This window comes from Scyliorhinus torazame, chromosome 14 (genome assembly GCF_047496885.1).
Source record: "Scyliorhinus torazame isolate Kashiwa2021f chromosome 14, sScyTor2.1, whole genome shotgun sequence".
NCBI classification, from domain to species: Eukaryota; Metazoa; Chordata; class Chondrichthyes; order Carcharhiniformes; family Scyliorhinidae; genus Scyliorhinus; species Scyliorhinus torazame.
The window spans coordinates 142,850,557-142,863,741 of record NC_092720.1 but is presented as its reverse complement, the minus strand read 5'-3'; the positions used below and the strand labels follow the sequence as shown (position 1 = coordinate 142,863,741).

At 48.1% G+C, this 13,185-nt stretch overlaps 1 protein-coding gene across 8 annotated transcripts in view; it reads right to left on the bottom strand.

The window, feature by feature from the left end:
• Window positions 1-13,185, bottom strand: part of LOC140390078 (kyphoscoliosis peptidase-like) — a 930,728-nt gene that overhangs the window by 132,615 nt on the left and 784,928 nt on the right. The window lies entirely within an intron of this gene.

Here is a 13,185-nt window from a genome sequence, read left to right as displayed (position 1 = left end):
GACTTCCATGACGAATGCAATGCAGTAATTATTTGAGCCTTTTCTTCATCAAAGAGTTACATTTGCAAGTATTTAATAACTGTAGGTTAATTATGATCAATGCTTTCAGTTTGGCATATAACCAAGAGGAAAACATCCCACGACCGCTGCCACCTAGAAGGAAAAGGTCAACAGATACTTGGGAACACCACCCGGAGGTTCACCTCTTAAGCCTCGCACCATCCTGACTTGGGAATATATCGCTGTTTCTTCACTGTCGCTGGGTCAAAATCCTGGAACCCCCTCCCTAACAGCACTCTGAGTGTACCTACATCCCATGGGCTACAGCGTTCATAAAGGCAGCTTATCACCACCTTCTCAAGGGCAATAAATGCTGGCTTAGCCAGCGACGCCCACACCCCTCAAATTAATTTTTGAAAAACTTCTTCAGCAGGCGGAAGTAAATCATTGATCACTTTTTGCAAAAATTCCACATGGCAACATTATAGTTTTTTGTGATTCAACAAACCACCTATTGAGAACTTCGATATTTTCATACAAAGAATGGGGATTTAAAAAAATATTTATGAAAGAGCTTATTTAAAAAATATATAATTAATGACATTGTTTAAATCAATGGGCCTGTGAGTTGAAGAATGCGGTTGTCCAAGCCAATAGATTGCATGCTGAAACTCCGATGCAGTACTGAGGAATTTGACCTTGACAAATCCTGCTATTTTCTTTGCGGAGGGTTTCAATTGACTTTTTTACCTCATTCCCTTTGGCTAATCCCATCCCATGGGCAGCGCGGTAGCACTGTGGATAGCACAATTGCTTCACAGCGCCAGCGTCCCAGGTTCAATTCCAGCTTGGGTCACTGTCTGTGCGGAGTCTGCACATCCTCCCCGTGTCTGCTTGGGTTTCCTCCGGGTGCTCCGGTTTCCTCCCACAGTCCAAAGATGTGCAGGTTAGGTGGACTGGCCATGATAAATTGCCCTTAGTGTCCAAAATTGCCCTTAGTGTTGGGTGGGGTTACTGGGTTATGGGGATAGGCTGGAGGTGTTGACCTTGGGTAGGGTGCTCTTTCCAAGAGCCGGTGCAGACTCGATGGGCCGAATGGCCTCCTTCTGCACTGTAAATTCTATGATTCATCTCTTTTGTCATTTCACCTCCCTCATTTTTGCACTATCCTTTTTGTTTTTTACCCCCAGATTTCACTCCTTTACAATTTCATTTCTATCTTTTCCCAGTTCTGATGAAAGGTCATCAACCTGAAAAGTTAACTCTTCCCCGGATCTTCTGAAAAATAGCAATGAGCGACAGATTGCCATTAAGATCGAGAATATCTTGACTCGTCGCTGTTATGCATTTCCTCTGGGACCTTCTGAGCGTGGCGCTCCCAGAAATAATCAATGCAGTGCCCATCGGAAATCCCATTGGAGCAGAGTAAAGTTGTGGGAAAACAATAGTTTTCTGACAATACCTGGCATATGGTTAGTTCAAATGTCCAATCTAAATGTTAGTGGCTGGGTGAGTAGATGGGTAAGCGAGTGAGGAGACAAGTGGATAAGTAGGTGGCAGGTGAGTGACTTGGGTGTCAGAGGGTAGTCGACTGGTTAGTGGGGTAGTTGGGACAAAGTGGGGGGAGCAGTAGGCTGGGGGGGGGGGGGGGATGTGGTTGAGAGTGTAGTCGGGTCATGTTGGGGGTGGTTAGGTGGTCAGGTGTCTGGTCTTCCTTAAGGGACAGCAATGAGCGAAGGCAGCTCATCAGCACTGATTGACTAGTGGCATTTGGTTCTCCTCAATGGTACTGGCCAAGCCCAAGACATGCATGGGAGGAGGAGATCTGTGGAAGTGTTTGCATCATTAGATGGTGGTGAAAAGATCAAGCCTAGTCTCACATTGCTGTCATTCCTCAGTGAACGCTAAGCTCATAGAGTGAGTGGCTGGCAGGGCAACACTGACAAAAGCCAAGATCATGAGGCCAGAACATGCAAGAGGAAATCCACAGAATCCATTGAACCACTACAGTGAGGAAGGAATCCATTCGGCCCATCGAGTCTGCACTGGCCCTCTGAAAGATCACCCTATCTCGGCCCCCTCCTCCAACCTATCCCCATAACCCTGTAACCTCACCTAACCTGCACATCTTTAGACATTAAGGGGCAATTTACCATGGCCAATCCACCTAACTTGCACATCTTTGGACTGTGGGAGGAAACCGGAGCACCAGGAAGAAACCCAGACCGACACGGGGAGAACATGCAAACTTCACACAGTCACCCAAGGTCGGAATCGAACCCGGTTCCCTGGCGCTATGAGGCAGCAGTGTTTTTTTTTCAAAAAACATTTTATTAAGGCATTTATGATTTTATAACAATAAACACAAATACAAATGTACACATAGTTCAGTACGTAACACATCCCTCCATCTCCCATTGTTCCCGCATACTCTAAACGCAAAATAGCCTAACTATCCCCTACCCCTCCTCTTGTTGAATCTGCTTGACAGTTTAGTTTTCCCCGAAGAAGTCGATAAACGGCTGCCACCTCCGGACGAACCCTCACGAAAATGAAAATGAAATGAAATGAAAATCGCATATTGTCACAAGTAGGCTTCAAAGAAGTTACTGTGAAAAGCCCCTAGTCTCCACATTCCGGCGCCTGTTCGGAAGGCTGGTACGGGAATTGAACCGTGCTGCTGGCCTGCTTTGGTCTGCTTTCAAAGCCAATGATTTAGCCCTGTGCTAAATCCACGTTGATCCTCTTGGGGCGAACTTAATTTTCTCAAGTCTGAGAAACCCCTGATTTTGGGGGCTTTGAGTCTCTCCACGCTAATAAGATCTGTCTCCGGGCCACCAAGGAGGCAAAGGCCAAAACATTAGCCTCTCTCGCCCCGTGGACTCCCGTATCCTCCGATACTCCAAAAATCGCCACCTCTGGACTCGGCGCCACCCTTGTTTTTAGTATCGTGAACATAATATCTGTAAATCCCTGAATGCTTCGGGCATGCCCAATACCAATGAACATGGTTTGCTGGCCTTCACGCACATCTCACACGCTTGTCCTCTATCCCAAAAAACCTGCTCATCCGGGCCACCGTCATGTGTGCCCGGTGAACCACCTTGAATTGGATCAGGCTGCGCCTGGCACATGATGAGGACGTGTTGACTCTGCTCAGAGTATCCTCCCACAGACCCACCTCTACCTCCCCTCCCAGCTCATCTTCCATTTATGCTTTAGCATAATCTGAGTTTCCTCCCACTCCATGAGTTCTTTATAGATATCCGAAACCTTCCCCTCCCCCACACCCATTTTAGAAACTACCTTGTCCTGTATCTCCTGTGGCGGTAGAAGTGGAAAGGACGCAACCTGCTTTCGCGCAAAATCCCTTATCTGCAGATATTGAATCCCATTCCCTCCCAGCAATTCAAACTCATCCTCCAAATCCTCTGAACATGGAAAGCTCCTATCAATAAGTAGATCCCCTGGCCTCTCACTCCCTGCTCTCTGCCACCTCCAAAACCCCCATCTAGCCTCCCTGCAAACCGATGAATATCACAAATTGGAGCGCACACAGATGCTCCCTCCACTCTCTCATGCTTCCGCCATTGCCCCCAAACTCTCAGGGCCGCCGCTACCACCGGGCTTGTGGGGTACCAGGCTGGCGGGAACGGCAGAGGAGCCATTACCAATGCCCCCAAACTTGTGCCCTTAGATGATGTCGCCTCTACTCGCTCCCACAGCGACAACCCCCCACCCCAACACCACCCATTTCCTGATCATGGCTATATTTGCCGCCCAGTATAAATTACTAAATTTCAGCAGCGGCAGCCCAACCCCCCTCGGCTTCACTCCAGCAGCACTTCCTTTACCCGCGGGGTTTTACCCGCCTACACACAACCAGAGATCACCCTATTCACCCACTTAAAAAAGGCCTTTGGTATGAAAATAGGGAGGAACTGGAAAACAAACAGAAACATCGGGAGGACCATCATTTTTACGGTTTGTACCAGCCCCGCCAGTAACAGCGGGAGCATGTCTCACGTCCGTAAGTACGCCTTCATTAGTTCAACTAGCCGGGTCAAATTTAATTTATGTAACTGCTCTCATCCCTGTGCCACCTAAATTCCCAAATAACGGAAACTCCCTCCCACCACTTTAAATGGCAGTTCCCCCAGTCGCCTCTCCGGCCCCCTCGCCTGGATCTCAAAAACTCACTTTTGCCCATATTCAATTTGTATCCCGAGAACTGGCCAAATTCCCCTAAGATCCGCATAATCTCCCCCATCCCCCCTAACGAGTCAGAAATGTACAGGAGTAGGTCGTCTGCATATAATGAGACCCTGTGTTCCATTCCCCCCCCCTCAGAATAGCCCCTTCCAGTCCTTTGATGCTCTCAGCGTCATCGCCAATGGCTCCATGGCCAAGACAAACAACAGTGGGGAGAGAGGACACCCTTGCCCTTGTCCCTCGGTGCAATTTAAAGTAGTCTGAATTCAGCTGACTCGTCCGCACACTCGCCACCGGTGCCTTGTATAGCAACCGAACCCAGGCAATAAAGCCCTGCCCAAACCCAAACCATCCCAGGACCTCCCACAGATAATTCCACTCCACCCAGTCGAAGGCCTTTTCCGCGTCCATAGCGACCACTACCTCCCCCTTCCTCCGCTCGGAGGGCATCATCATCACATTTAGAAGCCTTCGAAATAAAAGCAAATTACTGTGGATGCTGGAAACTGAAACGAGAAAGAAAATGCTGGAAAATCTCAGCAGGTCTGGCAGCATCTGCAGGGAGAGAAAATAACTAAATTTTCGAGTCAGATGACCCTTTGTCAAAGCTAAAGACAGAGAAAGTGGGAAATATTTATACTGTGGAGTGAGAATGAAAGATGAGTCATAGCTACAGAAACCCAGGGACACGGGGTGCTAATAGCCACAGAAAGCAAGGGGAAAGAGTGCTAATGGCAGTACCCAGAGAAAACAAAAGGTGAGAAAGGCCAAACTGCAGAGAAAATAACATCAGAGGGTAAACTGTGACAGATATACCAAAAAGAAAATGCTGACAGATATAGACGTGGGGGAGGGGAAGGAGGAAGCAAAGGAGAGAAAGGTTAACGAAAGGTGGATAAGATGGGGGTTGGGGGTGAATATATATAACGAAAGACAAGAGAGAAAGAAATGGTAAAAAAGTTAAAATGAAATGGAATGAAAATAAATGGGTCGAGGTGGGGTAGAGGTAATCATTGAAGTTGATGAATTTGATGTTTTGACCAGAAGGCTGTAGTATGCTTAGCTGAAAGATGAGATATTGTTCCTCCAGTTTGCGTTGCGCTTCACTGGAACATTGCAGCAGGCCAAGAACAGACATGTGGGCATGGGAACCCGGTCTTGTGTTAAAATGGCAAGCAATGGGAAGGTCAGGGTCCTGAATGCACACAGACCGAAGGTGCTCAGCAAAGTGATCACCCAGTCTGTGTTTGGCCTCCCTGATAGAGAGGAGACCACATTGAGAGCAGCGAATGCAATAGACTAAATTGGAAGAGATGCAAGTGAAACGCTGCTTAACCTGGAATGAGTGTTTTGGGCCTGGGATGTTAAGCATGGAAGAGGTAAAGCGGCAGGTGTTACACCTTCTGCAATTGCATGGTAAAGTCCCATGGGTGATGGTCCATCGAAGCCAGCGACATTGTTGGGGGAAGGACACCTCGCTCCCTAGCCTCATTAAATGCCCCACCAGCAGCGGGCCCAGCATCCCAGAGAACTTCTTGTAGAATTCCACAAGGTAGCCATCTGGTCCCAGGGCCTTGCCCGACTGCATGGCCTCCAATCCCTCTTCTACTTCTAGAAGCCCGATTAGGGCTCCCAACCGCTCCACTAACCCTTCCTCCACCTTCAGAAACTCCAACCCTTCCAAAAACTGTCTCATCCCCTCTATCCCAGCTGGGGGTTCTGACTCATACAGCCGACTGTAAAACTCCTTAAACACCATATTCACCCCTGCTGGCTCCGAGACCATGTTTCCCCCTCTATCCTTCACTCTTCCTATCTCCCTGGCTGCCTCCCTCTTCCTTAGCAGGTGTGCTATCATCCTACTGGTCTTCTCACCATACTCATATACCGTCCCCCTCGCCTTACTCAACTGCCCCACCACCTTTCCTGTGGATAGCAGACCAAACTCCATCTGCAGCTTCTGCTGCTCCTTCAACAACCATGCCTCCGGGGCTTCAGAATACCTTCTGTCCACCTGGAGTATCTCCCTAACCAGCCTATCCATCTCTGCCCTCTCCACCTTCTCCCTATGAGCCCATATTGAAATTTGCTTCCCCCTAATCACTGCCTTCAGCGCTTCCCACACCGTTGTTGCCGACACCTCCCCCGTATCATTTATCTCCAAATAGTTCTGGATGGCTTCCCTCACCCGCCCACACACCCCCTCATCCGCTAGCAGTCCTACATCCAATCTCCATTGCGGGCACTGACCCCCCTCCTTGCTCACCCGTAGATCCACCCAGTGTGGGGCATGATCCGACACAATAATCGGCGTCTACTCGGTATCCACCACCCCTGCCAGTAAAGCCCTGTTTAAAATTAAAAAATCAATCCGGGAGTACACTCTGTGCACGTGGGAAAAAAATGAAAACTTCTTCACTCTTGGCCGTCCGAACCTCCACGGGTCTACCCCCCCCCCCCCCCCCCCCCCCCCCGCCCCCGCCCCAACTGTTTCACAAACCCCTTTAGCTCTTTTGCCGTGGCTGGCACCCGCCCTGTCCTTGAACTCGACTAATCCAACCTCGGATCAATGACCGTATTGAAGACTCCCCATGATCAGCTTATGCGAGTCCAGGTCCGGAATCTTCCCTAACACCCGCCTCATAAACTCTGCATTGTCCAAATTTGCTGCGTAAATATTCACTAATACCACAGGCATCCCCCCCAGCTTCCCGCTCACCATAACGTACCTACCCCTACCCCCCCCCTCCCCTCCCTCCCCTCCCCCCCCCCCCCCCCCCCCCCCCCCACTCCCCCGAGTCCGCTACTATATTCCCTACCTCAAATGACACTTGCTAATTGATCAGGATCATAACCTCCCTAGTTTTAGAGTCTAGCCCCAAGTGAAATACCTGCCCGACCTACCCCTTCCTCAGTCTAGTCTGATCTACTACCCTCAGGTGTGTCTCTTGTAGCATTACACATCCACCTTCAATTGGATAGGGTGGACAGTGAGAGCCTTTTTCCTCGGATGGTGATGTCTAGCACGAGGGGACATAGCTTTAAATTGAGGGGAGATAGATATAAGACATGTCAGAGGTAGGTTCTTTACTCAGAGAGTAGTAAGGGCGTGGAATGCCCTGCCTGCAACAGTAGTGGACTCGCCAACACTAAGGGCATTCAAATGGTCATTGGTTAGATATATGGACGATAAGGGAATAGTGTAGATGGGCTTTAGAGTGGTTTCACAGGTAGGCACAACATCGAGTGCCGAAGGGCCTGTACTGCGCTGTAATGTTCTATGTTCAATGTTCTATGTTCAACATCCTCAAATGCACGAACACGCGAGCCATGAGGAAGCACTGTTAACCAACAACAAACAAAGAACAAAGAAATGTACAGCACAGGAACAGGCCCTTCGGCCCTCCAAGCCCGTGCCGACCATGCTGCCCGACTAAACTACAATCTTCTACACTTCCTGGGTCCGTATCCCTCTATTCCCATCCTATTCATGTATTTGTCAAGATGCCCCTTAAATGTCACTACCGTCCCTGCTTCCGCCACCTCCTCCGGTAGCGAGTTCCAGGCACCTCTCCGTGCACCCTCTGCGTAAAAAACTTGCCTCGTACATCTACTCTAAACCTTGCCCCTCTCACCTTAAACCTATGCCCCCTAGTAATTGACCCCTCTACCCCGGGGGAAAGATTCTGACTATCGCCCACTAACCACTGTGCCACCGTGCTGCCCTAATGCAGGACTCATTTTCTCAGAGATTGTTTGTCATCCCTTGAGATGACTCACCTGATGAAGGAGCTGTGCTCCAAAAGCTAGTGATTCAAAACAAACCTGTTGGACGTTAACCTGGCTTTGTTAGACTCCTTACTGTGCCCAGCCCAGTCCAACGCCGGCATCTCCACATCATGCTAGAAAATGGCTTTGAGGGTCGGGGGAAAAGTTCAGATGATCTCTGAACTTTACTTTTCCTGGAACCTGTCAGCTATTAAAGTATCACATGAACATCTCCCATGTCTTCTTTCCTCCAAGGCATCTCCAGTTCACCTTGTTGAGGCAAGGGATCACCTCTTTGCATTGCCAGAATGTGACAGGTACAAACACTGCGATCATGTGGGAAACATCCTCTCGGGGGGGGGGGGGGGAGGAGGGGGCATTATAGAGAGCCACCTGAGCGGTCCAAAGCATCTAAATCACATCTTCAGAGGTCCTATGGCTCTAAGGGAGTTTGTGGAGCTATGAACACCTCTTCACGACTGTGAGGGCGACACACCGGAGTTATCAGCCATTGGGGGTGGGGATCCTTTATCCCCTACAACTATCCCTGCACATGTTCTGGCCTCTTGAACATCCAAAGGAGTCATGGCAAGTCCCAGGGTACCATGTGCATTCAAAAAATTCTTCATGGGATGTTGGAGTTGTTGGCTGGACCAGCATTTATTGCCCATCCCCGAGGGCATTTAAGAGTCAACCACACTGCTGTCGATCTGGAGTCACACGCAGTATTCTGGTATTCTTTCCCTAAAGGATGTGCTCGCGATAGTCACACACCAGTAGCACATTGATGGAATAGTAGCCCTTGCATTTTATATTCATTAGAGGCTGCAGCATGAAACCCTTAAAGCCTCATGGAGGCAGTCAATTGCACCTTGAGCTCTTGGGAAGCCTGAGGTAGTTGCAAAACTGATGAATCTTGCAGCCTGGCCATTTTTGTCCAGAGCAAACGTGACATAATGATGGGCTTTCCTGTAAAGAACATTAGTAACCTCCTTTGTGCAGAGATATGTTGTGGACTGAGAGAAACACAGGTTTCACTGTGAAAACTGCAAAGACTCAGAGGCAAAGGAATTGAGCGTTGCCATCACCATCAAAGCCATTGTTGGGCGAAGGCTCCAACCCCACATTCTTCTTCATGAAGAATATGGCCTATATGATGTCGGAAGTCTCAGGACACACAATGTGGCCAGCACTGCTTTTGTCTGGCAAGTCGCCTCTGTTGTATGGGTCTCTCCTCTTCAGCTACCCTGTCCATGCTCTGACAAAGGGTCATCTGGACTCAAAATGTTAGCTCTTTTCTCTCCCTACAGATGCTGCCAGACCTGCTGAGATTTTCCAGCATTTTCTCTTTGGTTTTAGATTCTAGCATCTGCAGTAATTTGCTTTTATTCACTGTTCATGGCTCTCCTTGGCCATGTCCCCTCAAAGGTGTCTCCTGTTGGAGCTGCACTCAGCGACAACTCTCCCTCTATCTCCTCCTCCATTGAACGAGGATTCTGAGAAACACAGCCTTGAACCCTGGATTTGTTAGTCCCTTTGACTTCTCATCGAAAACAACAATGATTAAAGGATGCAGAAAGAGACTCTCAATTTACAAAACCTATGGATAATGTGAGATTCCACATCTTTGGGTATTTTTACTTGCATTGTGTCTGGAGCAGCCTTGCCCCCGAGATGCTCACAGAGTGAGATCAATAGGTGGCATTCCAGAAATGTGACACCTGGAGCCCTCTTTAGGATGATAAGGGACGGGATTCTTTGCTTGCCGACGCCGTTTCCGTAACCGGCGACCGGGTGGAGAATCCCTTTTTACGACCGAATCAGGGGTGGTGCCTGTTTTTTGATGCTCCGCCCCCTCCAAAACAGCGTCATCGAGGAGTACGTGATACGTCATTGGGACGGCCCCAGGATGTTACCTGAAGTCCCCCGGCGGGCCGATTTCCCGACCGCATGGGACCCGCGTGGTCTCAGTAGTTGGGGACCTGACAGGGCGGGGGCTGGTGGGACTGGTAGGGGGGTGGCCCGGGGTGTCCAATGGGGCCGTATTTGGCAGGAAGGGTGCGCATGCGCGGTCGGCGCCATGTTCATGTTGTACAGCGTGACCGCTGTGCGCATGCGCAGCCGCGGTCCCGGCAAGCGTATGGTAGCACACGTGGCTAGCACTGTGGCTTCACAGCGCCAGGGTCGCAGGTTCGATTCTCCGCTGGGTCACTGTCTATGCGGAGTCTGCACATTCTCCCCGTGTCTGCGTGAGTTTCCTCCAGGTGCTCTGGTTTCCTCCCACAGTCCAAAGACGTGCAGGTTAGGTGGCTTGGCCATGCTAAACTGGCCTTAGTGTCCAAAAAAGGTTTGGAGGGGTTATTGGGTTATGGGGATAGGGTGGAAGTGAGGGCTTAAGTGGGTCGATGCAGACTCGATGGGCCGAATGGCCTCCTTCTACACTGTATGTTCTATGTATCTATGTAATTCTCTGGCCGTTTATATCGGGAAGGTTGTGCGTTTTACGTGCCGCGACTGCTAGCTTCTAGTCGGAGGATCGGTGTTGGGGCCTGCCGATTTTTCCCACGTAAAACGCCACGGATCCTCCTGACATAGCCCCAAAATTGGAGAATCCTGCCCAAGGTGTAAATAAAATGATTAAACCAAAGTAGCTCCATACTCCATTCTTTGAAGTGACAAACCAATGACTTTTCAGTACTCATGGTCAATGAGTGGAAACCGTTTGGACAGAAATGCAGGCATTTATTGTGAACCCATGACTGCCCTTCACTGATGGGATTCCAGATATGATGCAGCTGTGCTCCCTTCACTGTGGTTTTCATTCACTAAGGCTGCATTCCTACCTTAAAATCTGTCGATGTTGTGACTTTAATGTGAAGCTAGTGAGTTCTGTTCATCCCTTTAACAACGCTGAATTAAATTATTGGCTTTCCATTGCTTCCTGGGCAATGAGGTCTCTCTGTTTGGAACTGAACTGGACCCCGTCCACCGTAGCAGCATCAACAAGTGATTGTGTCCCATAACCCAGCACAGCAGAATTCCCACACTGCCTCATACCCGAACGGGAGGGGTATGAGGCAGTGTTACTTTCAGTTTTACAGGACGCCATTGCTCTGGGACCTCAAGGTGGTGCTGCTACACCTTTACCTCAGAACCGAGTTCGCTACTCCTTTCCTCACTGACCGTAAACAGTCCAACTTCAAGTTAAACATTCCCAACTTCAGCAATATTTCTATGTAATTGAAGTTCCTCATTTCTGGAACCATTCTCATGAACATTTCTGCAATCTCTCGAAGGCCTTCACATCCTTCCTAAGATGTGGTGCCCAGAACAGAACACAGAATTCCAGCTGAGGCTGATGATTTCTACAAGTTCAACATAACCTCCTGGATCGTGTAATTTGTGACACCATTAATAAAGCCTATTCTTAATAAAACCTATAGTTCATACACCTTAATGTTGAGACAGAGCGGTGGCAGAGAAGGAAAGAAATGGAATCAAATCCTAAACTCCAGATCCCAATACCTCATGGGATGAGCCCAAGGATCTGAACGTAAAGGCTTGTTCAGTCATATGAAAACCCATGACAAAAACCCATGACCCTATGTAGATGTCATCCTCGAATTGAGGCACTCCGATGATGAAAAGGACTTGTCCCAGTCTCACCAACTCATGAAACAGGCTCATCAAGAAGCCTGTGATGAGCCAGGACTATTGTTTTTGAAATATCATGATAAAATTGTACTGCATAGTAAATATTGAAAATATTTTGAAGAAGCAGCAATCAGCAGAGTTTTGCTGATCAAGAATACACAGATACAATTGTGAACCATTCAGTCTTTGTCCTTTGACCACTTAAAGGTTGTGTTGCACAGAGGGCTCCAGTGCTTCTCAGTGACAATGGAGACACATATTGTACAATAATTTCACTTTGTTGCTCATGAGTCCTTTGGCCTTTCTACCCTGTGAAATTCCTAATAACTAGAGTCCAATTACACTCATTCTATGAATTAATGATATTGAATAATACCATACATCCAAGCAGGAGAACGTCTTCTAATTCTTCTGCAGAATGGAGAAGATCTTGTGTAGTTTATCTGTGTTGCTACTAATGGGTTTTCCCTCCAAATGTGAATTTACTGTTGCTGTGTCCATATGTTGCAATACACAATATATGTTAATCAGGGCTGAGTCAATCACCAAAATCAGTGTTATTCTGCAGACTGTTATAAATAACCAATTGGGGTAATTTCCTATCAAATTAATAATATTTCACAATGCTATTAAAGTAAAATTTGTACTTTCTAGTTTGTTTAATGGTCAAGGTGAGGTTTAATAGCCAAGGTGAGATCGCCTATAGGCTACATACAAATGAATGCTGCATTATATCCTTGCTGCTCTTGATATTAATTACCCCATGTTACATATATATCGGACATTTGTAATCAGATGCCAACAATGGACCTTACCTTATTACTAGGATCTTTCTGTGATTATGTAATGAATTGATTGGTGGTCAATCTTGAAAGACGAAAAATGAGTGAGAGGGAGGGTTAAAGTGGACTGGGTGTGGGTGGGAGGAATAAGAGGCCTGGAGACTGGAGAAGCACTGGAGTCCATGATTCCTCTCCCTGGCCCTGCTTAACTGACATTGGGAAAGAGAGCTGAGCCCAAGGTTAAACAGCATGACAAGTCCCTGGACTGAGGTGACTGGCATGGGGCAGGCAGAGGATTGAGATCGGAGAGGTACTGGCAGGGGCTGAGCAGATTTATTGCGGATCATTTCTACGAGCAGACGTTATGTTGATGACTCATTTGACCAAATACAATTTCTGAATTGGTGCAGATAATTTATTCGGATGAACAGCTGGCTGGAAATTGGCCTGGTGTTGGGAGTTGGCCTAAGCTGGAGGCAAGGAAATCAAGGGCTGGAAAAACTCAGCAGGTCTGGCAGCATCTGCAGGGACAGAAAACGGAGTTAATGTTTCGTGTCTGTTTGACTCTTCAGCAGGATTAAAGAGAGGGACAGTGTTAGATATTAAACTGTAGTTCGAGAGATTGCAACAAGATGTAGTAACCTTAAGAACAAAAGGCAGATGGCCTGATGTGAGCGGGGAGGAGGGAATGGGAGCGTTTTTGCATTGAGACAATAAATGTTTGGGATATTAAAAAACAATGTTTAAGATGCAGGAGAAAAGTCACAGT